Genomic DNA, 27,859 nt, shown 5'->3' with positions numbered 1-27,859 from the left:
AGGTCCAAGTGGATATACTCTCCCTGTCAAGTCCTTGGTGCAGATCATCTACAAGTTCTTTATGCAATGCCAAAAAGGTATCAGCACCAGCTCAGCCTCATTGGGAAGACCATTTCAATGCTAGGACACCACAACCCTAAAGGCCTCTCCCCATCACCATCTGCTTCACCACAAAGGCAAGGAATCCTAGAGGGGATCGTCCAAGGATAATCTTAATATTCAGGTGGTTCATGTGAGAGATCCCAAGCTGTTCAGGGCTTTCAAAGTTTATAGTATTTGAATTAGTATTAAAAATACTTTAAACTTAAAATATTTTACTAGTTTACTTTAAGTAAACTTTAAGTAAACTTACATACTAAATAAAAGTAAACTTTAGTTAAATTAGTATTTTGAACTGTGTCCCCAAACAGACTGGGAGCCAACACTGCTACTTTAAGATTTACACAAAATATGCCCTAGATTAAGTCTTTTTTATTCCCCTCACACACACACACACTCTGGGGGATTTTGGCAGTGTCAGTAGTCCCACAGAACCACATTCAAAAAATAAGTTTTTATATCCAATTTTCCAGGGTAGATAATATTTAACTGTCATTTTTTGGCTGCGCTACTGTTTTATTAATTGCTTTGTTTTAAAAGACTGTAAAACCCAATAAATAAAACAAATGCATAAGCATTCTGGAAGCGGTTCTGGAGCTGAACCAAAGGGTGAGACACAAATAGTTTAAGTGGATATCTAAAGATAAGGCCAAGCTTACACGGTGATCTGCCCCAGACCACAACTGCTGAACATCCCTGCCATGGTGAAATCAAGAACGCAGTACTTCTATAAGTACATTTTAGACTTGTTTAGATGCCAGGAAATGCCACTGATATGGGAATTCTCAAGAGGTAGACCAGATCAGGTTAGAACAAATAGCTCTCCCTGATGTTTCAGAAAAAGGAAGGAAATACTGAGCACTGCCTGAAGACAGAATACTAGGCTAGATGGCATGCTAGAGTGGTATGCGTGTGCATGTATAACCTGTATATTCTGAAGTCTTTGAAATTAGTATAACTTTACACCAGCACCATGTGAACCCCGACCTGGGGGCCAGATCCACTCACCAAGTGATGGACCTTTCAGTTCCACCCAGGAGCCACACAAAGTCCCCCTTAATTGGGGGATAGGAACGCTCTGGGTAGTCATGTCTGCCCAGATGTCCTGGCATGTGGCCTTCTGGGACGCTGGGCAGACAATGAGACTGCCCAGAGAGTCCCTGTCCTCTGAAACGGGCCACTTACCCCTGGAGCTTCCTCAATAATTTTCTGGTGTCTTCTTTGTACACTACAATCTCTTTCAAACAAATAGACTGCATTGCCATGTTGATCACCAAATACCTGGACTTCTACGTGCCTGTTTTGGATTGAAAAAACAAAACATGTATGACACAAGGCCTATTGATGTACACAACCTGTTACACTAAGCCTCTACTTAAGTACAGGTCAGGTCCCAGAGATCTGTACTTAAGTCAAAACATCCAGTTCTTGTTGCTCCAGCATTATCGTGTCTGTGCAAAACCACAACCAAAGTGCACTGAGCCTGTGTGAAAGCACCAACACAAGCATCTTTCACTTGGGGAGCCAGTGTAATGACAAAGACTTGCCTATGAGCAAAAGCAAGACTCCTGGGTACACACTGGGCCAAAGCAATTACAACACAGAACAGCGCTATCATGTGCCTCTGGCCTTAATTTTAGTCACATTAATCATAATTACACTGTAAGATTTAGGCTGCAATCCTATACACACTTTCCTAACAGTAAGCCCTACGGAATATATTGGGACTTACTTCTGACCAGAAAATCCCGGGCTCGCGTTCTGAGACTGTAAAGTTTTTCTCAGTGTTTGCTCTCTAAAGAGAGTAGATGCCAGCTGTAGGGTGCTTCGATCAAACTCAGCTTTAACCCTCACCTTCATCCTTTCCTGCTTCGTGGTGGTAAAATGTGGCTTTGTTTTATTATTCTGAGTTGCCTCCTTTCAGGGCCCACTTTTTATCTTACAGTACATCAGGGCTTTTCAGACTGGGGCGTCACAACACCCCAGCCTGTGGGCCCTGGCCTGTTTCCCCTTAAGGGCAGGGGCAGCCAGGAGGCAGGGAAGAGGCAGCGGCAAGATCCCCAGCATCGCGCCGCTCAGGGGGGATGCAGGGGCTTGGGTACGCTTACCAGAGCCTCCTGTAGCCTCCTGGGCATGCAGGGAGCCCTGCGCGGCTGTCTGCAGGGCTCCCCGAAGCTTCACAAGTGAAAGTGGAGCGTTCGCTCCACACTGACTGCTTCCTTCATCTCCTCGCTCCTTCTTCCCCCAGGAACCTTCAGATTTTCAAAGTTACTGAACTGCTTGGGTTGCCTCCAAGCAGTTTCTGTTGTGTTAGGGTCACTTACATCAAAGCTCTGACTGAGCCTATTCATAAGTCAGATGTTTGTAATGTGAATGCCTGTAAGTTGGGGACCTTCTGTACATGGCCAGAGAAGCCCTGAGGTGTACCCTTGACTAGCTGAGGATCATAGCTGAGTGGGTAAACACTGAAGGCCTTACTCCCCATTTCCTGCACAACTCCTAAAAAGGTTACAGATACACTGATGTTCTTGTCACCTTGGTTTATCTACAAATTTCTCTATCAACATGGCATCATCATTGAAAGATTTTTTTGCTTCTCTCCTGGCTGATTCCAGTTGCTCCTGAAATTCTTTATCCGACAGAGCAATCCTCATGCCCTAGCATAAAGAAAAAAAGCAATTTGTTAGGGGGGAAAAAACAAGAAAATAAGTATAGAGAGAAAAAAAGCAAACAATTAAGATCTCAGTAACCTTCTCATTATAAATCAAACTAACAGGGAACACCATCCAGGCTACCTTCAAATCAGTTACTGCTAAGAACATCACAGTGAAAGTGTCCCCAAGTACATCATATGGATATATCTGCTACAATTACGGAGAAACCAAATGTCAAAAGGGTCTGATGTGGAGCCATCGAAGACAACAGTGCCCTTCATGTCCTTGTGGAAAGATCTGATGATGCTGAGGAGCCTGGGTGGACATCCAATCTTGGGGAGAATCTTGAAGAGGCCATCTCTGCTGACCAGGTCGAAAGCCTTTGTGAGATCTATGAAGGCTATAAAGAGTGGCTGTTGTTGTTCCCTGCATTTCTCCTGCAGTTGTCTAAGGGAGAATACCATATCAGTGGTGGACCTGTTGGCTCGGAATCCACACTGCGATTCTGGATAGACGCTCTCTGCAAGTACCTGGAGCCTCTTTAGTACAACTCGGGCAAACAGCTTTCCTACAAAGCTAAGGAGAGAGATGCCGCGGTAGTTGTTGCAGTCACCCCTGTCACCTTTGTTCTTGTACAGCGTGATGATGTTTGCATCCCTCATGTCTTGAGGTACTCCACCTTCTCTCCAGCAGAGACAGAGGATTTCATGCATCCGAAGCGGAGTGAAGCAGGGCTGTGTTTTTGACATTTGACATCATTGAAAAGGGATGTCCTTTTGACATCCGAAGCGGAGTGAAGCAGGGCTGTGTTCTTGCACCAACCTTGTTTGGGATTTTCTTCGCTGTCCTGCTGAAGCAGGCCTTCGAAACTGCAACAGAAGGCATCTATCTCCGGACCAGATCAGACGGAACGCTCTTCAACCTCTCCAGACTGAGAGCAAAATCCAAAGTCCAGCTGAAATGTCTGCGTGACTTCCTCTTTGCCGACGATGCAGCTGTCACTACCCACTCTGCCAAAGATCTCCAGCAGCTCATGGATCGTTTTAGCAAGGCCTGCCAAGATTTTGGACTGACAATCAGCCTGAAGAAAACACAGGTCATGGTTCAGGATGTGGACTCACCTCCCTGCATTACAATCTCTGAGCATGAACTGGAGGTTGTCCATGACTTTGTGTACCTTGGCTCAACGATCTCCGACACTCATTCTCTCGATACCGAGCTAAACAAGCGCATCGGTAAAGCAGCTACCACGTTTTCCAGACTCACAAAGAGAGTCTGGTCCAACAAGAAGCTGACGGAACAAACCAAGATCCAGGTCTACAGAGCTTGCGTCCTGAGTACACTTCTGTACTGCAGCGAGTCATGGACTCTTCGCTCACAACAGGAGAGGAAACTGAGCACTTTCCACATGCGCTGCCTCCGACGCATCCTCGGCATCACCTGGCAGGACAAAGTTCCAAACAACACAGTCCTGGAACGTGCTGGAATCCCTAGCATGTATTCACTGCTGAAACAGAGACGCCTGCGTTGGCTTGGTCATGTCGTGAGAATGGATGATGGCCGGATCCCAAAGGATCTCCTCTATGGAGAACTCGTGCAAGGAAAGCGCCCTACAGGTAGACCACAGCTGCGATACAAGGACATCTGCAAGAGGGATCTGAAGGCCTTAGGGATGGACCTCAACAAGTGGGAAACCCTGGCCTCTGAGCGGCCCGCTTGGAGGCAGGCTGTGCAGCATGGCCTTTCCCAGTTTGAAGAGACACTTTGCCAACAGTCTGAGGCTAAGAGGCAAAGAAGGAAGGCCCATAGCCAGGGAGACAGACCAGGGACAGACTGCACTTGCTCCCGGTGTGGAAGGGATTGTCACTCCCGGATTGGCCTTTTCAGCCACACTAGACGCTGTGCCAGAACCACCTTTCAGAGCGCGATACCATAGTCTTTCGAGACTGAAGGTTGCCAATACTATGGAGAAACCCCAAACTGGCAACTACAGTTCTTAAGTTGACCTCCTTAGGTATCTTGTGACCTTATGGAAGACACAGTAAGATGAAGTTTGAGAAACCAGATCCTTCATGCTTGGTGCCCTGATCTAAAAACAGGACAAACATACACTGGTGCCTTAAGTGATAATAAAGGCAAGTTCAGAATGAAACCATGATTTGAGTTGTAGCACTAGCAGAATGAAATCACATTCCATGTGTTTCTTTACCAGAGCAGCAAAACTGTGGAGTGTGATATTGTTTAGGAATATCAGATAAAGAATACATTTCTTTGTCCCTACCTTTCCTCCACCTCCACGAACAGCTTTGATCATGACCGGATACCCGATTCTTTGGGCTTGTTCTTGCAAGCAACTGTCAGACCGATCTTCACCATGGTAACCTTCAACCACAGGGACTCCAGCAGCTGACATGATGGCCTTGGAAGTGCTTCAAAAGAATATTATTTTATACTAGCAATGATTAACTAATTAACTTTTATTGCACACCTCAAGGTCTACAAGCATGTGCTTCATTTTACTCATGCAATGTGGCATTGCTTCAAATTTTACAGTTTTCTTGTGTGGAAACAACCAATCCAGTTGTGATCAGCACATGATATCTATGCAGTTTTAACATATTTTTCCATTTTCATATTATTCTCTGACCTATGAAAAGCCTATAAAATTGCTCTATGTAAATTGCTGCACGCATTTTCAAAACAAAGTTCAAACTCACAGTCAGGATACAAAATACACTGTAAAGCCTAACATTTCCACTAAGCGACTAGGTACAATAGACATAGCCATGCAACAAAACTGGGTACCTCTTAATACCCATATCTCGGATGGCAGATGAAGGTGGACCTATAAAAATGATTCCATCTTGGTTGCACAGTTCTGCAAACTCTGTGTTTTCTGACAAGAAGCCATAGCCCGGATGGATAGCCTAAAATAGAGAACACCAATAACATATGGTATGAGACTTGCCTGCCGTAAGGTGATGTAAGATGTAATGGTCTGACCCTGGAGCCTGTTCAGAAGCTGTACTTGACTTGAAAAACAGCAACCTTTTCTCTGGGGGATGCAGCCTACTAGGACTGCATTATGTGGGTAGTCTACAGTGTGCCTTGGTTTCTCGTAGTTTCTTAAGAAAGCCCACATAGAATTAAACATGGGAAATGCAGTCTTGTTAAGTGTTTACAGTGCATGATGCCCCATATTCCTGTAACAAGAATATGCATATTTACAATTGCTTTCCAGAGTACTGAGTCATGTTGGTGAAACTAGAAAGTTGGGGGAGTTTATTCAGCCTAGCGAGATCCATCAGCAATTAAAAAAACACAACTTTTCCCAGTCTATGTATTTGAATCCTTAGTAGATGGAAATAAATGCCTATGAAACAAATACATAGCTAAAAATATAAATGAACATACAATCCACACTAAAAGTTTTTAAAAATCTAAAACTAAAGCTAAAACACCAGCAAAAGTTTAAACCAACAAAACCACTCAGAATGTCAATCAAAAGAAGACACAATATTTTAGCTAAATGAAAAGGCTTGTAAAAACTAACACGCTTTTGGTTAGCCCCGAAAAGACAGCCCAGAGTGCACTGGGTAGATCTCACACAGAAGCAAATTCCACAGTGCAGGGGCCACCATGGAGAAGACACTGCTTTGCACCCTCACTGAAGGACAGGATATGAAGCAGGTCCTCTCCAACTGATTCGCACTTACGGGAAGAACACATGTGGGAAGGAGCACTCCCCATTTAGTTCCAACAAGCCACTCAGGGGAATATTGGGGAAAAAACCAGGAGCAACAAAAGCAATGAGAACTGGGGCCTAGGTTTGGTTCCAAAAGGACATCTGGAATTTTCAAAATGAAAAACACAAAGCTGAAGTAGCATGTAGGACTCAGATGCAGCCATAGGCTGCTACTTCAACAGTAGTAGAACAAAACTCCATGCCTGCAAGAGCTTCAGTTGCTGCTAAAGACATGTCCGTCCAACAGAAACTCAATTTTGAAGGCCAGGCAGACTTTGCTCCAAGGTGACCTCTTTCAATGATGTATAAGCACCACAGAGGTAGTTGGCCAGTTGAGTTACAGTCCCAGCCACCTGAGCTGCTGATCATACCTGAGCTGCTGACTTTTTGGCCACCTGAATGATCTTTTCCATGGCCAAGTAGCTTTGCTGAGATGGTGCTGGGCCAATGTAATATGCTTCATCAGCCTGTAGTGAAAGAAGCAGACACACTATTGTATTTACGTTACTACTGGACTTTACATCAGGAACAGGAAGGACAAAATAACTCTAGAATTCCATTCCAAAACAACTTTAGTGTTCACAAAAAGCAGAACTTCATTGGCTGGACAAATAGTACCACAATTTACAGCCTATTCTTACATGTTTACTCAGAAGTTATTCCCAATGAAGTCAATAAAACTTAAAGCGAGTAAAAACGTGCAAAGGACTGTAACCTTATGAAACAGTTTAATATGTCCGCCCCTGCCCTTCACCAAAGACTGGAATAGCCCTTAATACAGCATGACTCATATCCAACTATCCGGGCCTGCTGCACTGCTGGAACCCACATTCCAGCAGCACAGCATTCTTTGCAGAGATCACAAAGCATGACCCATCATTCTGTGCGGTTAGGCCACCACTGCAACTAGCCATGGCCACGCACAAGCAGGAAAGCCCTGGTGCTGGTAAGTCAATGTGGGGATGGGCGGTGTGTTGGGGGTGGGCGAAATGGGGCAGGAAGGGGGCTGTGTTGAGGCCAGGAAGAGGCTGGTAGCAGTGGCAGCAGCTTCACGAATATCCTATCCCCCTTCCCAGGTCCAGCTTGTGCCTGCTGACACAAGTTTAAGTACACCCACCACAGCAGTGGAAACTTACCCTCAGCCAAGGGAACAAACATTCCTTTACCTGGAGGAGACCTCCAGGACTCCTCCTGCCCCACGCAGGATGCTCCTGTGGCACAGCTACATTGCCGTAGAGGTGTTTAGGTAGGATTGGGCTGTAGATCTGTAGACTGGTTTTCCAATAACTACAGGGACCCAGAACAAATCTAAATCCACTCCGCTAGACAAGCCACACTTTCCCAGATACAGAATTCTTTTGCATTAACGAACGCAAACCTTCACAGCTCAGCTAAGGCGTTCATTAAAAAGCGATTTTCATTTAGAGTTCAGGAGTCCTAGTCCAGCAAACCCTTCTGTAATATCTGTGAAAACTCTGCCACATGGGGGGGGGGGGCGCAGCACAGCTCAGTGGCAAAGCACATGCTCTGCATGCATGAGGACTCAGGCTCAACATCTCTACTGAAAGAATTGCAGGCTGCAGAGCCTCCAACCCAAGACATAATGATAAATAATAATAAACTTTATTTATACCCCGCCCTTCTCCCCAAAGGGACCCAGGGCGGCTAAGACCAGAAAGATGAGAGTGGACCAGACAGTACAACAGTCTGATTTAGCGCAAATCACGTAGGCACAAATGTGTAGTTCCACACCTGGCCTTAAAATTCTTAACCAACATTTTACCATTGCTACGTGCATTGCATTCCTGTCGGCATCACTGTAAACAGCCACAGACTTCACCCCCATCTTCCTGGCAGTCCGCATCACCCTGCAGGCTATTTCTCCTCGGTTTGCAACAAGGATCTTCTCAATATTTCTTTGTTCTGTGTTTTGGTTTATTTTTAAAGTAAAATAGAAAAGAAACTGTCAAAGGAACAGGACATTATTTTTACAGCTTATAACTAGTAGATTAGAATACTGGAGCATACCTTTCTAAGGGCACAATCCTAACCCCTTACGTCAGTGCTTCCCAGCTCTGGCATAGAGGTGCCAATGGGACATGTGCTGCATCCTGCAGTTGGGTGTCACTCACGGATCCCTCTTCAAAGTAAGGGAATGTTTGTTCCCTTACCTCAGAGCTGCATTGCCCTTATGTCAGTGCTGGAAAGCACTGACATAAGGGGTTAGGAATGCACCCTTAGATTACATGTTCTTCACAAAATAAATCAGACTCACACAGAGGTTACAAAGTGGAATTAGTACTCAAAGTACATAACACTTGTTGCCCTTTCATCTCTACTAAGCAAGATATTTGCAGGTTTGCAAAAACATCCAAAGCAATTCAAGCAAAAGTGACAGAAGGAATGTGTGTGTACAACAAGAGAAGTGAAACCTCTCCCAAATTATTTATTTTTCGCATTTTTATTCTGCTCGTTCGCCAAGGATCTCAGTGTGGTGTACATGCTTCCTCCCCTCCTTTTGTCCTCACAACAACCTTGGGAGGTAGGTGAGACTGAGAGTGAGAGGCCCAAGGTCACCCAGAAAGCTTCGAGTCTAAACCTGGATCTTCCAGGACTAAGGCCAACTCCAGAACTGGTATACCATCTTGGCTCTCAGTTATACTAAAGGAATTATTTAACAGGCCACTGCTACAGCAACTGTTACCCTGCACATGCCCGATCTCGGAAGCTAAGCAGGGTCAGGCCTGGTTAGTACTTGGATGGGAGACCGCCTGGGAATACCGGGTGCTGTAGGCTTATACCATAGTCTTTCGAGACTGAAGGTTGCCAACCAACCATTAACAGCTAATGTTCCAAAAAAGTTGACACTAAAAATATTTTCTATGAAGAAAATAACCAAAACCACTTACTTGTTGTAGAAGCATACCTCTTGCCTTCAAGTGCCCAAATCCATTTTCTGCATGGAAAGGAAAAATAACAGTATGCAGTTGTAGTGAACAAAGGTACACATTCATCAAATGAAGCTTTTCCTGAGATGGAAATAGTTATTAAAGACAGGAAACATTGTTTAAAAAAAAGTTGGCCAATCTACGGTAACAATTTTATACTTGTTATCTGGTGTGCTCCCTGGGGCATTTGGTGGGCCGCTGTGAGATTCAGGAAGCTGGACTAGATGAGCCTATGGCCTGATCCAGTGGGGCTGTTCTTATGTTCTTACAATCAAGCTAGTAAAATGGCCGAGTAAACTCAGCCTTCAGAATGGACATCTGAACCCATTCAGAAAATGGAGAAGGAGAAGCAAATAGGATTCTGGCTGAACATGCAACAAAATGACAAATTTTCTGCACAGTCCACAGGTGGACACATTTGATCCCTGTTGCGTATATGCAACGTTGGGCAGAATGGCTTAAGTGTAAACCACTTGGAGTCAAAAATTCCAACTTCCCACATACACTGAATTGATGGTGGTAATTAAGAGAGAGAGAGAGAGAGAGAGAGAGAGATAGAGAGATCTTGGGGTCATTCTATATCAGGGCTTTTCAATTGGGGGGGACATCCCCCCAATACCACTATTTGCTGGTCTCTCTTCTGTGAGTACAACCACTACTGCCTCTGGAAGTGGTAGCCATGCAGAGGAGTGGGTGGCTTGCCCCACAGTTAGTATCCCCCCCCGCACCCTCCTTCCTCAAATCATGCCTCTTTTGAAGGACCAGGCCATTGTACAGCTACCTGTGACTCACTAGTGCACCCCTAATTCTTCTCCATTTTCAACAGGGTCAAGCTCGACAGGGCAGTGCCACGTGGTCATCATGACAGAGGGTTTACGTTCCACCTGCTCTACTGTGAATCAGTACTACTGGTTGAAAAGCACTGTGCTAGATTGTTCAACGAAAATGGAGCTCAGTGTGCAGCGATGGTAAGAGACAAATTTCATGCTAAGAATTATTGGGAAAGGGGAGGAAAATAAATCTCATATGGACTTTTTAAAATTTGTCATGCAACTACATCTGCGGAATACTGCATTCTCTTCATTCTCATCTCAGGAGAAAAAGCTGCAGAAAAGGGAAACCAAAATGATCAAACCCAAAAGGTTTGGGGTCTCTTGCCTGTGAAAACATTGGAGGCTTCTTAGTTTAGCTATTAAGTTGGTTTTTAAGATGACTAAAGGGGAAGTCGAGAAGGTTATAAAATGGTGCATGGTGTGGAGAAAGTAGAGAGAAGAAAAGTTTTTCCTGCTCTCACAATGCTAGAGCAGTGCTCTCAAAGAAGCTGACTGACAGTTGATTTAGGACAAAGTATTCCCCCAAGTATAATTATTTACGCCGCAATTGGCAGCCGGTAGACCTGGACTCCAAAGACTATTCTAGCTGTTGCCACCTGTCCCCTCCCCCGGTTCTGTTTCACCTGCTTCCCCTTTGAGAAGGGACCCAAAAGAAACTTTGAACACCCTGATAAAACTCATGGAAATGTGTACCCCAGGCTTCACAAATCCTTTCTTTCAATAATCATCTTTCAGGCAGAAAGCAGACTTGACTATAGTTTGCTGTGGATCTTAACTCCATTGACCTCTATTCCCATAGCTTTGTGGGATTAATAGCCCCATGGGCAAAGATAGGAAGAGTCAATCACATCTTCCAAGTAAAGCAAGTCCTCTCCTGCTTGCTCTCTTCTCTGCATCAGGGGTAAGTTAGTTCTTATGACAACTTCTTGTGTGCCTGGGCAGAGATGTTGAATGGAACAGAACATGCCAGATGAGACCATCTTTTCTCTTTTGAGTGATCCATTGTACTGGAGAAGTTAGTGTTCTGTGATGGAAAGGTAGGAACAATCTAATAAGACAACAAGCAGTGTAAAAAATAATCACTTTTTATTAAGATTTAATACAGGAGTTTCCATTCTAAACCAGAGTACGTTTGTCTATTTTTATCCAACAGCACTGTTGCTAACTTTGATAGAAGGCCAACTTGAGATTGTGTGTTGTGACAACTGTTGTCCTTGCAGGAATAAAGTCTCTGGAGGTATACACTGTTGAAAGTGTCTGTTCAAATATGCGTTGAACCAATTCCTGATCAAATGGGAATGACTGGATTTCTATAATCCCTCCATGCTTTTCTTCAATCGAATCAGAGGAGTCAATGAAACTATATGGATGCTGGTCACATAGACCTGCTGTAAATTTTTCCTCTCTCATCTGCTGTGCATGGACAAAGCTTTGCAAGAAAGAAGTTAGGATGGAAGCAGCCAGAGATTGCTCAGACTGCCATCCTTGATGTCTTCCAGCTGGAGCAATGGTAGTCACCCTATAAGAATATTGTATTGCAGGCAAGGGGAAGTTGGGCATGAAGGGCCCAATCAGTAGGGCCTGCAGGCCTGGCTGTGTTTGCCTCTGTCCAAGAAAAGTACCAATGTCTAAATAAACACAAACTCCTTCCCACAATTGGGAAGGCAAGGACTCCATGAAAACAGGAGTGTACCTGTTGCCACAATATTACTATAGGAAGATAGAGGAAGAATGGAAATGGGACATGAGAGTAGTTTTGACAATGCTCTAATTCTTGCACTGCTTATTCTCTTTTCCACCTTACTTTTTTGTTTGGAAAGAATTGAAAATCTTGAAGTTGTGTTAAAAGTTTCTCTGCACATAAAGCTGTTCTTTTCTTTTCCTCCCCATTTCACTCTCCTATCACTGCCTCTGTAATCTCAGATATGAATTTTTTAGTCTTTCTTCTGACTTCTGCCTCAGTTTCCCCAATACCCTTTCTTTCCTTCCTTCCAGTTCGGCTCTCATCCTCCCATACACAGTTTCTGACCACCCCCCTCAGTTTTTTTTTCCCCTTTCCTTTCCATTTCTCTCTTATTCATTCTTGCTTTCATGATCACACTTTTCTACTGCTTGGCTTTTTAATTCCCTTTCTCCACTCTCTCCAACCTCCTCCCTAAATTCACCACTGTCATTCTCTTTTATTCCTCCTCCTCTCTTCACATTGAGATGAGCTTAACTTGGCCACCCTGAGCTATCTTCTTTCAGCATTTTCTTTCTTAAAGTATCAGGCTCAATCTTGTACATCTTGGGTCTATATTCTTTCTTCTTTCCTGTCTCTAATTATACAGGCCTACAAAACTGAGGGCCAGAAAAGTTTTACCCAAAATGTATGGTGGTTTGATACGAACTTGGGGTGCCAATTCCAAAAATGGCATCTGTTTTGCCCTATCACCTCCAGTTTTGAAGATACAGTATAGCCTCATTAGTGAATGGTTCAAGCAGCTTCCTCATGAGGTGAGGAAAGGGTCAAAGTGGCCACACTGAGCTCTTTTTTCTTCCTTCTCTTTACATTATCAGTCTCTATTTGGACACTAATTATCTCTCCTTTATTCCCTTCCCCCCCCCTTTCCCACCAGTTCACTCCATTTTATTCTTTGTCTTCAATCTTTCATTGCCACGTTTGATTGGGCCACTACTTACCTGTGTCTCAATCCCCTTTTCCCCTTTCCACTGAGCTTTCCTTATTTCAAATTTGCCACACTTAGCTCTCTTTTATTCCTCCTTTTCTTTCTTACCTTATCAGGCTCAGTTATTAGGCCAACACTTACCTGGGTCTTACTTATTTTTTTTCCTACTGAGCTCTCCCTCATTCCATGTTTTATGAGTTTCCATTTCTCCCCACTTACGTCTCTTTTATTCCATCTCCTTGCACTATGAGGCTCTATTTGGTCACCACTTAACTCTCCCCTTTCTTCTTTCCCACTGAGAGATTCTGTTCTCCTTCTCTTTTTTCTTACTTTACCTGAACGTTGTACATGGAACTGCACATCTGTTCGCTGTGCTTGGTCAGTTCTGGAGCTCAATCTTCCTTGCAAATCAGCCTCCTAGCCCTTTTTCTGTGTTGGCGCCAGATGGCTAAGCCCATGGGCAGGGAGAAGTAATGTGTTGGAAAGGTCTCATGTTCCTCGCAGTGGCAGGAAGTCGTCAAGGGAAGGAGCTGGTCGTGTTGGGGTCGGGGCTGCTGTCCGAGGGAGCTGGACTTGCGTCTGGGCTCTGGCGCAGCCCCCTCTCCTGCTGTGCGCCGGGATTCGTTCCTTACCTTGGCCAGGACAGATGGCTTAACCTTCCTGGGCCCTGGTCACTGAACCTGCTCTTGGACAGTCCTGGAGCTCTAGAACAGGTTCGTCCTCTCCATTTGACCTCCTGACCCTTTCTGATGCAATCAACAACCTACCAAAACCCACCTGCCTGTTTTGCATCCTGCTCACTTTTATGTAAGCCCCAGGAAACCAATGGCAGGATAAATCATGTGTTACAATATGGTGAAATAATAATATAGTAATCACGTGAAGTGATTTCTCTTATTCTCAGCATATGGGGAGTGAACAGTCCCAGTCCAAGGGGGTATAATGGCCAAGCCCAAATTAAGAAGTGGATTTTTATTAAAGGCCGGAGCCAGGTGTTTGCTCCAGGGAGTGGGAACCGGACCCGATGCAATCAGGTTATTCCACAGGAGGAGAAGCTGCCAGTATCGGGAACAAGAGAAATCATTTCACATGATAACTATATGAATATTTCACCATAATATAACACACGATTTATTCTGCCATTGGTTTCCTGGAGCATGCATAGAAGTGAGAAACATGCGAAACGGGTAGATGGATTTTGGTAGCTTGTTGATAGCCTCAGAAAGGGTCAGGCGGTCAAACGGAGAGGAGGCACCGGTTATAGAGCTCCAGGACTGTCCAAGAGCCGGTTCAGTGACCAGGGCCCAGGAAGGTTAAGCCATCTGTCCTGGCCAAGGGGAAGGAAGGAATCCCGGCACACAGCAGGAGAGGGGGCTGCGCCAGAGCCCAGAGGCCATGCCAGGTCCCTGGGTCAGCAGCCCCACCCCCAAGACGACCAGGTCCTTTCCTTGAGGGGTTCCAGTCACTGCGAGGAGCAGGAGAGCTTTCCAGTACATTAGTTCTCCCGACCTGTGTCTTTTGTGGGGCTGGGGGAGCGGTCAGGAACGATGTGGATTTGCCATCTAGCACCAACTCTGAAAAAGGGCTAGGAGGCTGGTTTGCAAGCAGGATTGAGGAATGAGCTCCAGAACTGGCCTGGAGCAAGCACGGCGAACAGGACAGCATATGGGGATTGAAAAGTCCCAGTTCAGGGGGAGGAAAATGGACTAGCCCAGATTAGGAAGTGGGTTTGCACTAAAGGCCAGAGCCGAGTGTTTGCTCCAAGGGAGTGGGACCCGGACCCCAATTCAATCAGTTTTTCCCCAGGAGGGGGCGCTGTCAATCTCGGGAACAAGAGAAATCATTTCTCATGATTGATATATTATTATTTCGCCTTCATGTAGCACATGATTTATTCTGCCAATGGTTTCCTGAGGCATACATAGAAGTGAGAAAGATGCAAAATGGGTAGCTGGGTTTTGGTAGCTTGTTGATAGCCTCAGAAAGGGTCAGGCGGTCAAATGGATAGGTTACTGCCTCCGCGAGGAACAGGAGAGCCTTCCAACACTTTAGTTCTCCCGACCCATGTCTTTTGTGGGACTGAGGGAGCGGTCAGAAACTATGTAGTTTTTCCATACACATTGAACGTTGTACATGGAACTGCACATCTGTTCGCTGTGCTTGGTCAGTTCTGGAGCTCAATCTTCCTTGCAAATCAGCCTCCTAGCCCTTTTTCTGTGTTGGCGCCAGATGGCTAAGCCCATGGGCAGGGAGAAGTAATGTGTTGGAAAGGTCTCGTGTTCCTCGCAGTGGCAGGAAGTCGTCAAGGGAAGGAGCTGGTCGTGTTGGGGTCAGGGCTGCTGTCCGAGGGAGCTGGACTTGCGTCTGGGCTCTGGCGCAGCCCCCTCTCCTGCTGTGCGCCGGGATTCGTTCCTTACCTTTGGCCAGGACGGATGGCTTAACCTTCCTGGGCCCTGGTCACTGAACCTGCTCTTGGACAGTCCTGGAGCTCTAGAACAGGTTCGTCCTCTCCATTTGACCTCCTGACCCTTTCTGATGCAATCAACAACCTACCAAAACCCACCTGCCTGTTTTGCATCCTGCTCACTTTTATGTAAGCCCCAGGAAACCAATGGCAGGATAAATCATGTGTTACAATATGGTGAAATAATAATATAGTAATCATGTGAAGTGATTTCTCTTATTCTCAGCATATGGGGAGTGAACAGTCCCAGTCCAAGGCGGTATAATGGCCAAGGCCAAATTAAGAAGTGGATTTTTATTAAAGGCCGGAGCCAAGTGTTTGCTCCAGGGAGTGGGAACCGGACCCGATGCAATCAGGTTATTCCACGGGAGGAGAAGCTGCCAGTATCGGGAACAAGAGAAATCATTTCACATGATAACTATATGAATATTTCACCATAATATAACACACGATTTATTCTGCCATTGGTTTCCTGGAGCATGCATAGAAGTGAGAAACATGCGAAACGGGTAGATGGATTTTGGTAGCTTGTTGATAGCCTCAGAAAGGGTCAGGCGGTCAAACGGAGAGGAGGCACCGGTTATAGAGCTCCAGGACTGTCCAAGTGACCAGGGCCCAGGAAGGTTAAGCCATCTGTCCTGGCCAAGGGGAAGGAAGGAATCCCGGCGCACAGCGGGAGAGGGGGCTGTGCCAGAGCCCAGAGGCCATGCCAGGTCCCTGGGTCAGCAGCCCCGCCCCCAAGACGACCAGGTCCTTTCCTTGAGGGGTTCCAGTCACTGCGAGGAGCAGGAGAGCTTTCCAGCACATTAGTTCTCCCGACCCGTGTCTTTTGTGGGGCTGGGGGAGCGGTCAGGAACGATGTGGATTTGCCATCTGGCACCAACTCTGAAAAAGGGCTAGGAGGCTGGTTTGCAAGCAGGATTGAGGAATGAGCTCCAGAACTGGCCTGGAGCAAGCACAGCGAACAGGACAGCATATGGGGATTGAAAAGTCCCAGTTCAGGGGGAGGAAAATGGACTAGCCCAGATTAGGAAGTGGGTTTGCACTAAAGGCCAGAGCCGAGTGTTTGCTCCAAGGGAGTGGAACCCGGACCCCAATTCAATCAGTTTTTCCCCAGGAGGGGGCGTTGTCAATCTTGGGAACAAGAGAAATCATTTCTCATGATTGATATATTATTATTTCGCCTTCATGTAGCACATGATTTATTCTGCCAATGGTTTCCTGAGGCATACATAGAAGTGAGAAAGATGCAAAATGGGTAGCTGGGTTTTGGTAGCTTGTTGATAGCCTCAGAAAGGGTCAGGCGGTCAAATGGATAGGTTACTGCCTCCGCGAGGAACAGGAGAGCCTTCCAACACTTTAGTTCTCCCGACCCATGTCTTTTGTGGGACTGAGGGAGCGGTCAGAAACTATGTAGTTTTTCCATGCACATTGAACGTTGTACATGGAACTGCACATCTGTTCGCTGTGCTTGGTCAGTTCTGGAGCTCAATCTTCCTTGCAAATCAGCCTCCTAGCCCTTTTTCTGTGTTGGCGCCAGATGGCTAAGCCCATGGGCAGGGAGAAGTAATGTGTTGGAAAGGTCTCGTGTTCCTCGCAGTGGCAGGAAGTCGTCAAGGGAAGGAGCTGGTCGTGTTGGGGTCGGGGCTGCTGTCCGAGGGAGCTGGACTTGCGTCTGGGCGCTGGCGCAGCCCCCTCTCCTGCTGTGCGCCGGGATTCGTTCCTTACCTTTGGCCAGGACGGATGGCTTAACCTTCCTGGGCCCTGGTCACTGAACCTGCTCTTGGACAGTCCTGGAGCTCTAGAACAGGTTCGTCCTCTCCATTTGACCTCCTGACCCTTTCTGATGCAATCAACAACCTACCAAAACCCACCTGCCTGTTTTGCATCCTGCTCACTTTTATGTAAGCCCCAGGAAACCAATGGCAGGATAAATCATGTGTTACAATATGGTGAAATAATAATATAGTAATCATGTGAAGTGATTTTCTCTTATTCTCAGCATATGGGGAGTGAACAGTCCCAGTCCAAGGCGGTATAATGGCCAAGCCCAAATTAAGAAGTGGATTTTTATTAAAGGCCGGAGCCAAGTGTTTGCTCCAGGGAGTGGGAACCGGACCCGATGCAATCAGGTTATTCCACGGGAGGAGAAGCTGCCAGTATCGGGAACAAGAGAAATCATTTCACATGATAACTATATGAATATTTCACCATAATATAACACACGATTTATTCTGCCATTGGTTTCCTGGAGCATGCATAGAAGTGAGAAACATGCGAAACGGGTAGATGGATTTTGGTAGCTTGTTGATAGCCTCAGAAAGGGTCAGGCGGTCAAACGGAGAGGAGGCACCGGTTATAGAGCTCCAGGACTGTCCAAGTGACCAGGGCCCAGGAAGGTTAAGCCATCTGTCCTGGCCAAGGGGAAGGAAGGAATCCCGGCGCACAGCGGGAGAGGGGGCTGTGCCAGAGCCCAGAGGCCATGCCAGGTCCCTGGGTCAGCAGCCCCGCCCCCAAGACGACCAGGTCCTTTCCTTGAGGGGTTCCAGTCACTGCGAGGAGCAGGAGAGCTTTCCAGCACATTAGTTCTCCCGACCCGTGTCTTTTGTGGGGCTGGGGGAGCGGTCAGGAACGATGTGGATTTGCCATCTGGCACCAACTCTGAAAAAGGGCTAGGAGGCTGGTTTGCAAGCAGGATTGAGGAATGAGCTCCAGAACTGGCCTGGAGCAAGCACAGCGAACAGGACAGCATATGGGGATTGAAAAGTCCCAGTTCAGGGGGAGGAAAATGGACTAGCCCAGATTAGGAAGTGGGTTTGCACTAAAGGCCAGAGCTGAGTGTTTGCTCCAAGGGAGTGGGACCCGGACCCCAATTCAATCAGTTTTTCCCCAGGAGGGGGCGCTGTCAATCTCGGGAACAAGAGAAATCATTTCTCATGATTGATATATTATTATTTTGCCTTCATGTAGCACATGATTTATTCTGCCAATGGTTTCCTGGGGCATACATAGAAGTGAGAAAGATGCAAAATGGGTAGCTGGGTTTTGGTAGCTTGTTGATAGCCTCAGAAAGGGTCAGGCGGTCAAATGGATAGGTTACTGCCTCCGCGAGGAACAGGAGAGCCTTCCAACACTTTATTTCTCCCGACCCATGTCTTTTGTGGGACTGAGGGAGCGGTCAGAAACTATGTAGTTTTTCCATGCACATTGAACGTTGTACATGGAACTGCACATCTGTTCGCTGTGCTTGGTCAGTTCTGGAGCTCAATCTTCCTTGCAAATCAGCCTCCTAGCCCTTTTTCTGTGTTGGCGCCAGATGGCTAAGCCCATGGGCAGGGAGAAGTAATGTGTTGGAAAGGTCTCGTGTTCCTCGTAGTGGCAGGAATTCGTCAAGGGAAGGAGCTGGTCGTGTTGGGGTCGGGGCTGCTGTCCGAGGGAGCTGGACTTGCGTCTGGGCTCTGGCGCAGCCCCCTCTCCTGCTGTGCGCCGGGATTCGTTCCTTACCCTTGGCCAGGACAGATGGCTTAACCTTCCTGGGCCCTGGTCACTGAACCTGCTCTTGGACAGTCCTGGAGCTCTAGAACAGGTTCGTCCTCTCCATTTGACCTCCTGACCCTTTCTGATGCAATCAACAACCTACCAAAACCCACCTGCCTGTTTTGCATCCTGCTCACTTTTATGTAAGCCCCAGGAAACCAATGGCAGGATAAATCATGTGTTACAATATGGTGAAATAATAATATAGTAATCATGTGAAGTGATTTTCTCTTATTCTCAGCATATGGGGAGTGAACAGTCCCAGTCCAAGGCGGTATAATGGCCAAGCCCAAATTAAGAAGTGGATTTTTATTAAAGGCCGGAGCCAAGTGTTTGCTCCAGGGAGTGGGAACCGGACCCGATGCAATCAGGTTATTCCACGGGAGGAGAAGCTGCCAGTATCGGGAACAAGAGAAATCATTTCACATGATAACTATATGAATATTTCACCATAATATAACACACGATTTATTCTGCCATTGGTTTCCTGGAGCATGCATAGAAGTGAGAAACATGCGAAACGGGTAGATGGATTTTGGTAGCTTGTTGATAGCCTCAGAAAGGGTCAGGCGGTCAAACGGAGAGGAGGCACCGGTTATAGAGCTCCAGGACTGTCCAAGTGACCAGGGCCCAGGAAGGTTAAGCCATCTGTCCTGGCCAAGGGGAAGGAAGGAATCCCGGCGCACAGCGGGAGAGGGGGCTGTGCCAGAGCCCAGAGGCCATGCCAGGTCCCTGGGTCAGCAGCCCCGCCCCCAAGACGACCAGGTACTTTCCTTGAGGGGTTCCAGTCACTGCGAGGAGCAGGAGAGCTTTCCAGCACATTAGTTCTCCCGACCCGTGTCTTTTGTGGGGCTGGGGGAGCGGTCAGGAACGATGTGGATTTGCCATCTGGCACCAACTCTGAAAAAGGGCTAGGAGGCTGGTTTGCAAGCAGGATTGAGGAATGAGCTCCAGAACTGGCCTGGAGCAAGCACAGCGAACAGGACAGCATATGGGGATTGAAAAGTCCCAGTTCAGGGGGAGGAAAATGGACTAGCCCAGATTAGGAAGTGGGTTTGCACTAAAGGCCAGAGCTGAGTGTTTGCTCCAAGGGAGTGGGACCCGGACCCCAATTCAATCAGTTTTTCCCCAGGAGGGGGCGCTGTCAATCTCGGGAACAAGAGAAATCATTTCTCATGATTGATATATTATTATTTCGCCTTCATGTAGCACATGATTTATTCTGCCAATGGTTTCCTGGGGCATACATAGAAGTGAGAAAGATGCAAAATGGGTAGCTGGGTTTTGGTAGCTTGTTGATAGCCTCAGAAAGGGTCAGGCGGTCAAATGGATAGGTTACTGCCTCTGCGAGGAACAGGAGAACCTTCCAACACTTTATTTCTCCCGACCCATGTCTTCTGTGGGACTGAGGGAGCGGTCAGAAACTATGTAGTTTTTCCATGCACATTGAACGTTGTACATGGAACTGCACATCTGTTCGCTGTGCTTGGTCAGTTCTGGAGCTCAATCTTCCTTGCAAATCAGCCTCCTAGCCCTTTTTCTGTGTTGGCGCCAGATGGCTAAGCCCATGGGCAGGGAGAAGTAATGTGTTGGAAAGGTCTCGTGTTCCTCGCAGTGGCAGGAAGTCGTCAAGGGAAGGAGCTGGTCGTGTTGGGGTCGGGGCTGCTGTCCGAGGGAGCTGGACTTGCGTCTGGGCTCTGGCGCAGCCCCCTCTCCTGCTGTGCGCCGGGATTCGTTCCTTACCCTTGGCCAGGACAGATGGCTTAACCTTCCTGGGCCCTGGTCACTGAACCTGCTCTTGGACAGTCCTGGAGCTCTAGAACAGGTTCGTCCTCTCCATTTGACCTCCTGACCCTTTCTGATGCAATCAACAACCTACCAAAACCCACCTGCCTGTTTTGCATCCTGCTCACTTTTATGTAAGCCCCAGGAAACCAATGGCAGGATAAATCATGTGTTACAATATGGTGAAATAATAATATAGTAATCATGTGAAGTGATTTCTCTTATTCTCAGCATATGGGGAGTGAACAGTCCCAGTCCAAGGCGGTATAATGGCCAAGGCCAAATTAAGAAGTGGATTTTTATTAAAGGCCGGAGCCAAGTGTTTGCTCCAGGGAGTGGGAACCGGACCCGATGCAATCAGGTTATTCCACAGGAGGAGAAGCTGCCAGTATCGGGAACAAGAGAAATCATTTCACATGATAACTATATGAATATTTCACCATAATATAACACACGATTTATTCTGCCATTGGTTTCCTGGAGCATACATAGAAGTGAGAAACATGCGAAACGGGTAGATGGATTTTGATAGCTTGTTGATAGCCTCAGAAAGGGTCAGGCGGTCAAACGGAGAGGAGGCACTGGTTATAGAGCTCCAGGACTGTCCAAGAGCCGGTTCAGTGACCAGGGCCCAGGAAGGTTAAGCCATCTGTCCTGGCCAAGGGGAAGGAAGGAATCCCAGCGCACAGCGGGAGAGGGGGCTGTGCCAGAGTCCAGAGGCCATGCCAGGTCCCTGGGTCAGCAGCCCCGCCCCCAAGATGACCAGGTCCTTTCCTTGAGGGGTTCCAGTCACTGCGAGGAGCAGGAGAGCTTTCCAGCACATTAGTTCTCCCGACCCGTGTCTTTTGTGGGGCTGGGGGAGCGGTCAGGAACGATGTGGATTTGCCATCTGGCACCAACTCTGAAAAAGGGCTAGGAGGCTGGTTTGCAAGCAGGATTGAGGAATGAGCTCCAGAACTGGCCTAGAGCAAGCACGGCGAACAGGACAGCATATGGGGATTGAAAAGTCCCAGTCCAGGGGGAGTATAATGGCCAAGCCCAAATTAAGAAGTGGGTTTGCACTAAAGGCCAGAGCCGAGTGTTTGCTCCAAGGGAGTGGGACCCAGACCCCAATTCAATCAGTTTTTCCCCAGGAGGGGGCGCTGTCAATCTCGGGAACAAGAGAAATCATTTCTCATGATTGATATATTATTATTTCGCCTTCATGTAGCACATGATTTATTCTGCCAATGGTTTCCTGGGGCATACATAGAATCGGGAAAGATGCAAAATGGGTAGCTGGGTTTTGGTAGCTTGTTGATAGCCTCAGAAAGGGTCAGGCGGTCAAATGGATAGGTTACTGCCTCCGCAAGGAACAGGAGAGCCTTCCAACACTTTAGTTCTCCCGACCCAAGTCTTTTGTGGGGCTAAGGACTGAGGGAGCGGTGAGCTCCCTTCTATTCCTTTATTGTTTCTTATATTCGGCTAATTGGGTCTATTTATCACTTTTTTACATCATTAAGCTCTGTTAGACCACTCCTGGTTCTCACTTTTTCTTTCTTTTCTATCTTGCATTATCTGTCTCATTTTGGCCACTTCTTATTCCTTTCCCACTGAGTTCTTCCTCGTTCCTTGCTTCTTTCCTACAGGCTCAGTTTGGGCACACTAAGCTCTCTTTTATTTCTTCCTTTCATTCTGACGTTACCAGGACAAAATTGACCATCACTTACCCAGATCTAATTCCATTTTTCTTTTCCATCATTTTCTTCTGCCTTTTTGCCCTACATTATCAAGCTCAGTGTGGACACAATGAGGTCTCTTTTGTTCCCTCATTTCTTTTTTCAATTATGAAGCTCTGTTTGGCCATTCCTGACATGTGAATTATTCTTTTTCCCCCCCTTCCCATTGACTTCTTCCTTATTCCACCTTTTCTTTCTACATGAGCAGGCTCATTCAATGTGGCCTCGCTTAGTCGCTATTTTTCTTTTCTTTCTTGCATTATCAGGCTCTGATAGTCATACAGCTATGACTGTATCTATGTTACTCTTTTTTCCTTACCACTGAGCTCTCTCCCTTCCTCCCTTTCACCCTATGTTTTCAGGGTCTGTTAGCTACACTGAGCTGTACTTTATTTCTTCTTGCATTATATGCATCATACATCCATGCTTAGCTCTCTTTTATTCCTTCTTTTCTTTCTTACTTTATTAGGCTCTACTTGGCCACTGCTCACCTGGATCTTATTCTTTTTTCCTTTCCCACCTGTTAGCTCCCCTTTGTCTTGTCCTTTCTTTTTTACATTACCAGGCTCCATTTGGCTACTGCTTACTTCTCTCTCATGTTTCTTTTTGTCCTTTTCCTATTTCAATTTTGCTTCTGCTCCCCACTGCTTAGCTCTTTCCCCCCTTTCCTTCTTCAGTCCTGTTTCAACTTCCCACCACCTTCCCCTCTTTTATTCTTTCTAACATGTTCAAGTTCAAGTTGGCCACAGATTGCCACTGTATCAACCCTGATCCAATTCTCTACAATCTGCCTCCCTTTATTCCTCTTTATTATGTGTTTATTTAGTGAACTATTTCACTAATTTAATTGAAATCTTTCTACCACAGCCTTGCAGCCCCATAGGGGCCAGCAGCGTGCCTTTCATCAGGCATTAAGCAAAAGAGCAGCATTTTTTTTAACCCATTTTTCATATGATCAAGGCCTTAATTTCCTACCATCTATTCACCTCCTTTCTCTGGCTTCCTTTCCTTTGCATAGCTTCCATTTCCCAGCACTTGCCCCTCTTGTCTTCCCTTCTTTCTTTCATCCTGCCTTAATTTCCCACCTTCTAACTCACTTGAATTAATTTTTCTTCCTTTCTCTCTTGCAAGTTTTGACATGGCCTCTTTCTTTCTCTCTTTCTTCCATTTTTATTTCCAAAACCCTGTGTGTTTTCCTCCCCATTTGCCCTTTTCTCTCTGTCACTGTATTCTGTTTTACTTTTTCTACCTCTTTCTGAATTTCTCCCTATTTTTTCAGATGTTCTCTAGTTCATTCAATGTTCTTTTTAGTTTTTTTCCTTATGGGGAGAATTGGTTTCTTGGACAGAGGAAGAACAGAGTCTGAGCTTGCCACCTCTAGGCTGTGAGAACTTCCAATTTTTCCCTGATTTAAGGAAATCCTAATTGCCTACTTGCTAGATGGTAGACTTAAAGTCTTCGTATTACTCCAGCTGGAAGATCTGAGGTATGGCAGTCAGCTTCTGGATGTTGGCTCATATCTCCTTCTTCTTTTTCATCAATGTCTTTTTATATAATGTCATCTGGGGAGAAGAGAATTGAAGAGAATAATTACTTATGCTTTTCTAAACTTTAATTTGGAAAAGGAGCTGGGGGGTGTCACCAGAGAAGTGGAGGAGGCTGAGTTTGATGGGTCAGGGTTGTGTGCTGGGGTTCCCAGAACAAATGATAATGTCTCCTTCTGTACTTGCCTTCTGGCTGTGAATTCTTCCCAGAATGGGCCATATTTGTTCTATGGCACAGTTGGGATTTTGGGAGACAGGACATTGCTACCTGGACCCAAACGGGCATGACTTTGATCATTTTATTGGCCCCTACATATTGGTATCCACATGGATAAATACCATGTGGCCCGAGGACAATCCAGAGAAGGGTTGCAGTGAAAGGCAAGGGAGGTTTTAAGCCTAACTTCTGTTGCAGTTTCTATCAGGGCCTCCCTGTGCATGTTCCTTGTCCTAGGAAAAAGAAGCTTCTATTGACTTCAATGGGTAAACAGCATGCATAGAACGCCCGGTTACTATACAGATAACAGTGGTAAGTAAGGCCTAAAAAGTGACCAGCCCTCTCCACAGTCCCACACAAGATCAGAAGGACCAGAAGGTGAGGTTGAACCCTTCTCTTTGAATATCTTAATAACCCATGTCCATAGATTTCCATTTCCACATGCAGCTGAAGGGGAACAGTCCCTGGGGAGACTTTCTCCATCCCTGCTTGAAATGGAAGGCACATTTGCTACGCCTTCTCCTCTGTGCGCTTACCTTGTCAGTTCCCACAAGGTGTTCTGTCATTGGGTCCTGTAGAATGCTGAACGTCCCAAAAAGGAAGCTATCGTCCTGCCACTTTTCTTAGTCTCTTCCTTCTCTGTCTGGAGCACACAATGCCCCCTGGCCAGCCAGATTGTTTTTTGCAGTGCTGATGAGAGATGTCCTGGTTAAAGTCACCATCAGGTCTTGAGAGGATGGGAAGGAGCATCCTTAGAATCAATCAGAGGAGTGCAAGCTCTGTTCCCATTCGAGGGAAGGCTGGAAGGAAGGGAAAAGAGGACATTGTGTGAGGAGCAACAGTGATCCAGGTGCTAGTTTAGTGTTTCTCAAACTGTGGGTCAGGGCCCACTAGGTGGGTGGTGAGCCAATTTCAGCTGGGTCCCCATTCATTTCAATATTTTATTTTTAACATATTAGACTTGATGCTACCATTTGGGGAAACATTACAGACCTGTACTTTTAACAAGTTACTCTGTATATGTTTTTAACAATGATAGTCAATGGGACATACTCCTGGGTAAGTGTAGGTAGGATTGCAGCCTAAGGGCCCAATCCTATCCAACTTTCCAGTATCAGTGTAGCTGCTATGCAGCCCCAAGGTTAAGGGAACAAATGTTCCCATACCTTGAGGAGGCCTCTGTGACTGCCTTCCCACCACAGGATGCAATGCACACCCCATTGGCATGGCTACACTGGCACTGGAAAATTGGATAGGATTGGGCCCTAAGATGGCTAAAAATTTTCCTGCTTGATGATGTCACTTCCAGTCATGACATCCCTTCTGGGAGGTCCCAACAGATTCTCTTTCTAAAAAGTGGGTCCCAGTGCTAAAAGTTTGAGAACCACTGTGCTAAGTGCATTGAGCAGTGGCAGGGGATTGTGAAACCCCACCTGCAGGTAGACTCTCTGGTACAAACCTTTAAGCTCCAAACCCCGAGAAGTGGTTAGATCAGCAGTGAAGTTTCTTTGATTACAGAGGATTCCCTGGTACAGATGAAAAGGAAACAAAGTTAGATTTTTAGACACTCAGGAATGGGGGAAATTAAATGCTCTTCTCGTGCCCTCTCAAAGTCAACATTTCCCAACTCTCTTCATTATTATTATTATGGCCCCAACCTATCCAACTTTCCAGTGCCAGTGAAGCCACAATGCAGCTCTGGGGTAAGGGAACAAACATTCCCTCCCTTGAGGAAGCTTCCATGACTGCTCCCCCACCGCAGAACACAGTGCACACATTGGTGCCACGGTTGCATTTGTGCTGGAAAGTTGGATAGGATTGGGCCCTTACTTACTAAACTGCCTGTGTAGAAGCCAGGGCATAGAGACAGCCCATCCTTTCTTATAGGGTGCTAGTTTCCTCAATGCCTTTTCCCATAGCTTGAACTGATCTTTTGCTAGGCTGCACAATGAAACATTCCTATATGCTGGTTCATCCTTTACTCCATCCTGATAATGCCTAATTGCGGTGAAGAGATATTCACTAGGGACTAAGGACCCCTTCTATACTCAGACTATAGAGGCTATACTCAGACCCCACAGGATGAACATCATGGTATAGGGGAGGTCAGCTGCCCCCCTCCCCATGGCCAGAAGTTCTAGCTGCAGGTAACTCATCCCCTCTACCTGAAAAGAACTCTGTTATAACTTCCAATTTGCCCAGTGACTGGCAAGGGGAACGCAACAGAACCACAACCTCTGGCATCTGTCACTGGTCAGAGGACTAAGAGGCTCCTGGTTTGCTTTATATTATTATAAGCTGCCATAGGAATAATTTTGATTGAAAGGCCAGGTATGAAGCTATACATAATGAACTGCTCCTCAGCCTCTTTAAAAGAGATATTTCACCTCTGCTCACATGTGATGATCCTTGCAGCCAGGATGGTGGGTGCAGACTCGGATCTCAGCAGGGTATCTTTCATCACTGCCTGATGATGAACTGGAACTGGAACAGCGTCTAGTGTGGCTGAAAAGGCCAATTCGGGAGTGACAATCCCTTCCACACCGGGAGCAACTGCAGTCTGTTCCTGGTCTGTCTCCCTGGCTATGGGCCTTCCTTCTTTGCCTCTTTGCCTCTTTGCCTCAGACTGTTGGCAAAGTGTCTCTTCAAACTGGGAAAGGCCATGCTGCACAGCCTGCCTCCAAGCGGGCTGCTCAGAGGCCAGGGTTTCCCATCTGTTGAGGTCCACTCCTAAGACCTTCAGATCCCTCTTGCAGATGTATCGCAGCTGTGGTCTACCTGTAGGGCGCTTTCCTTGCACGAGTTCTCCATAGAGGAGATCCTTTGGGATCCGGCCATCATCCATTCTCACAACATTACCAAGCCAAGGCAGGCGTCTGTTTCAGCAGTGCATACATGTTAGGGATTCCAGCTCATTCCAGGACTGTGTTGTTTGGAACTTTGTCCTGCCAGGTGATGCCGAGGATGCGTCGGAGGCAGCGCATGTGGAAAGCGTTCAGTTTCCTCTCCTGTTGTGAGCGAAGAGTCCATGACTTGCTGCAGTACAGAAGTGTACTCAGGATGCAAGCTCTGTAGATCTGGATCTTGGTATGTTCCGTCAGCTTCTTGTTGGACCAGACTCTCTTTGTGAGTCTGGAAAACATGGTAGCTGTTTTACTGATGCATTTGTTTAGCTCGGTATCGAGAGAAAAAGTGTCGGTGATCATTGAGCCAAGGTACACAAAGTCATGGATAACCTCCAGTTCATGCGCAGAGATTGTAATGCAGGGAGGTGAGTCCACATCCTGAACCATTACCTGTGTTTTCTTCAGGCTGATCGTCAGTCCAAAGTCTTGGCAGGTCTTGCTAAAACTATTCATGATCTGCTGAAGATCTTTGGCAGAGTGGGTGGTGACAACTGCATCATCAGCAAAGCGGAAGTCATGCAGACATTTCAGCTGGACTTTGGACTTTGCTCTCAGCCTGGAGAGGTTGAAGAGCTTTCTGTCTGATCTGGTCCGGAGATAGATGCCTTCTGTTGCAGTTCCAAAGGCATGCTTCAGCAGAACAGCAAAGAAAATCCCAAACAAGGTTGGTGCAAGAACACAGCCCTGCTTCACTCCGCTTTGGATGTCAAAGGGGTCTGATGTGGAGCCATCTGCAATTA

At 46.5% G+C, this 27,859-nt stretch overlaps 1 pseudogene; it reads right to left on the bottom strand.

Annotated features, from left to right (window-relative positions):
• Nucleotides 1-8,412, bottom strand: part of LOC136645322 (methylcrotonoyl-CoA carboxylase subunit alpha, mitochondrial-like) — a 70,323-nt pseudogene extending 61,911 nt beyond the window's left edge.
• Nucleotides 8,413-27,859: the final 19,447 nt, after the last annotated feature.

Source organism: Tiliqua scincoides, chromosome 3 (assembly GCF_035046505.1).
Source record: "Tiliqua scincoides isolate rTilSci1 chromosome 3, rTilSci1.hap2, whole genome shotgun sequence".
Taxonomy (NCBI): Eukaryota; Metazoa; Chordata; class Lepidosauria; order Squamata; family Scincidae; genus Tiliqua; species Tiliqua scincoides.
This window is presented reverse-complemented; position numbering and strand designations above follow the sequence as displayed.